This window comes from Phocoena phocoena, chromosome X (genome assembly GCF_963924675.1).
Source record: "Phocoena phocoena chromosome X, mPhoPho1.1, whole genome shotgun sequence".
Classification (NCBI taxonomy): Eukaryota; Metazoa; Chordata; class Mammalia; order Artiodactyla; family Phocoenidae; genus Phocoena; species Phocoena phocoena.
The window spans coordinates 49913613-49917386 of record NC_089240.1 but is presented as its reverse complement, the minus strand read 5'-3'; positions in this window follow the sequence as shown (position 1 = coordinate 49917386).

Here is a 3774-nt window from a genome sequence, read left to right as displayed (position 1 = left end):
CAGGCCACACTCGATAGGACAGTTGTTCTGGGTACATGCTTGGGGCCGAGCACCTAGGATATCCTTACACCCACACTTCTGACAGCCAAAAGTCACAGGAGAGCCACTTTCTCCTTCAGTAACATTGTGATCACTTTGAAGGAGAGATGCTTAAAGTAATTCATCCATTATCAGAGACAATATATTAAAGGGTGAATTTAGAACAGGGAGAACATTAACAACTGGCTTCATATCCTTTATCAGTTTAGGGGGGTCCCTTCTATTGTTACCTTGCATGAATGGTAGGTACCCTATCTATCATCATATTGTTTCTCTGGTGAATTAATGATTAAAGCAGCAGGACTGGCCACTTCCAGCGTTTTAATAGACTGCTTACAATTCTTGGTGGACCCACGGTTCCCTGGCCTGAAATGAGTTTTGCTGCAAAACCCAGGCTCTGGCACAAAAGGGTGTCATGGGGGTAGGGCAGAGAGCCTGTGAACTCCGCATTCTAGTCCTACCCAGGGCTTGTCTGCTCTACCTGCAAGGAGAGCCTTGGTGTGTGGTGAGATTGCCTCTTCCACCATGAGTGTGCATATCACGTGTTCTCCTCAGGAATCTTCCACCATGAGTGTGAATATCACATGATCTCCTCAGGAATAGACTAGTTTATACCTGAAATGTTGCTCTGCTCTCTTGGTAGCTGTACCTACCAAGATGAAGATGCTTGGATTCCATTTAAAGCCATGCTCATCAGAGCCCTGTCCATGGAGGAGCAAGGCAAAAGATTCCTGTGTTAGTCTTACAAAGTGTACGTGTTTACCAGTGTTGGCAATTTGAGTGCTTTAATTGCACTTTTCTCGATTGCCTTTAGGCTCCAAAATGGACAATAATTGATGGGGGAAAATGGCACATAATTTTGCCATTCCTAAGTGACAAATGATCTATTCTTTAGTGGTTGGAGTGGCATCTTATACTGGGAAGGAGAGACAATTTAATTTTTTTTAAAACTTTTTCTTTCAGTGTGTCCATATTCAATAGATAGAATAAGATACCACTAAATCCAGAGGAAAAATACTTTTTTTAATAATTATTATTTTTTCTAATAATAGTTGCTCACCCTTGGAATCTTGTACTCTCTTCCTAGTACTTCCAATGTATAAAGCATATTCACTTCTGTTCAGAAGCCACACAAGACAAATTAACCCACAGCCTCCTGTTCTCACACAGGACTGGGCTGGCCTCCTATCCCCGGCACCCTGAGATCTTGAACAGGAGGACCTGAATATGAACAGCAAGTTTATCCTTTAAATGCTGGTTGGACCTGCTGCCCGGGCTCTCTTAACTGCCACCCTGACAATGATGAAACACAAATGTGAAATCTGAAACCTGCTCACTAACAAGAGGAGCAGCTCTCTAGGCCTGCCACTTGGGAAGCTGTCACCACCAGGCATCCAAGCAGGCATTCTCACTTGGTAGAAATCACTGAGAACCAGGTTTTGTGGAGATAACACACCTCTAGTCTGTGGTTTCTGAAGGTGGGCTGTGTAGCTGCAGCTGCTGTGTCTCTCCCTGCAGGAGGAAGTTGAACAACTTGGGAGCTCCCCACGAGGCATAGGCTGGGAGGGACCCATCAAGACTCACATCTTCCCACTGACAACCAGAATGACCCCACTCCTGAACCCCAGCAAAAGAGTAAAAGTCCCCCTGCTGTGTAACCGCTCAAGGATACATTCTTATTCGCTTTGTCCCTCACTTCAACCTGCCGTGCTCTGGCTGAGGATGCAGAGCAAGAGTTGAATTTTAGTAGTTCCTGAAAATTCACATAGTTGTTTCTCCCTGGTTCAACTGAGAGAAGAGAGGACGGTGCCAGGGTACACTCTGTCTTTACTCCTGGGGGCCAGCTCTGCTTTGGGCAAACTTGACAACTACTTAACCACAGAAACTTTCCCCATGCCCTGCATCTGCTCTCAGAATATGATACAGTTTCTGAGGATGCCCAGGCTTTCTTATATTAAGCTCCAGTTTCCCCTCAAGAATTGTATGGGTGAGAGAGTTTTCATTCACTCTCCCTTTTTTCTTACTACAAACACCCCAAACCACACTCAGGGATTGCATGGCCACTCCAAGACTTCACCCAGGTCCCGATTCTCTGCCATCTGCAAGCTTGGTGCATTCTGACTGGCTCAGAGGAATTTGATCTCAAGAAAAGTACTTATGGGGGCAATCCTCTCCCTAGAGAGGATCTCTCTGGGACCAGAAAATGAACCAGGGACTGATGGCCTGAGTGCTCCTCTGGAAAAATTTTCACTGTCTGCCAACAGAGGACATCGCTGAGAGGGACTGTCCTAGTTATCTGCTCAGCAGGGAACATTGAGGACCTGACCCTCTGTCTTCCTTATCTGTTGGAAGTTTAACCCTCTTCATATCCTGACGATGGTTTAGCTTCTCAGAACGATACATGCTATATTTCACTCGTGAACTGGTGACGATGGAAAGAAAAAAAAATGAAATCGCCATCTATCCACATTTATTTTCAACTTCTGTTCATTTCACTGTTGTCCTCACCTCCCTCATCCCTCTTTTAGGAGTTTGCTCCCCAGGGCCCCACACCACAGTTAGACAGCCTCACATGGGTCTGGGCTTTGGATTTGAGTTCTCTGTGAGGTAAAGTTTGGACTCAGGCTCAGCACAGAGGGCAGAGCCTAGAGTGAAAAGAGGTTCACAAGCCAGATTGTTACTTTGGTCAAAAGAAATCTTTTCCTTGTAGCCTGCTCAGCAGGAGGGTCACTGGTTTTCGTATCATTTATCCCGCACATGCAGACGTAACATGCTTGCTTCAAGGCCAAGTGGTCTCATATAGTGAATCTCCAGAGTAATGTATGACAATTTTAATGAGGCTAGAGCTGCCACTGACTATCTATCTTTGACACAAAAGGGAGCAAACCTGTCTTACCATATAAAGGTGTACTTTGCAGGTATTGCAGGTTCTGTTCCAGACTACCACAATAAAGCAAATATTAATAAAGTGAGTCACACAAAGTTGTTGGTTTCCCAGTGCTTATAAAAGTTATGTTTACGCTATACTGTAGTCTATTAGGTGTGCAATAGCATTATGCCTTAAAAAATATACATACCTTAAATAAAAAATACTTTATTGCTAAAAAATGCTAAAATAAATGTTTTCTTCCTCCTCAGCATCTCCCAGGCTGTCCATGCCCAGGCCGAGGATTGTTCCCAACCACTGGCTGCATTTTGCCTCAGCAACTTTTGCACATCACTTACCTTTCCAAGAAAGAAGCACTTCCCCAAGTCTACTCTGGGCTGGTATGCAACCTTAGAGTGGGATCTCAAGGACTGCAGAGGTATTGGGAAAAAGAACTGAGGACAGAAATTGGTTGAAATTTTCTGGTAACAGAACCCAGTTAGTGTGTTTGAGTAGTTGACTTATCAAGTGATATTTGCAATAACTGCTCATCGCTTTTACGTTTTCCCAAAAGCAGGTTCCTAGTCCAGAGTGTTCCTTAAATATCAGATTTCTGACCCATAATTGTGCCTAGAAGTGGTTCACATCAGAATCGGACAGGCTCCTGGACCATCAAACTGAAAATCAGGACCGTACTTGAGATGCACATTACTAATACTGAAGAAAAAAAGTGTATTTATAGTGTATTTATTTATTTATATTTGTAAAATATGACTGAGAATGCAAAATAATAACATCACATTAATACAAATAGAAAAAAAATCTTGAATATTTTGATTTTTTATTCACTTCAGAGGAAAGCTAATTGG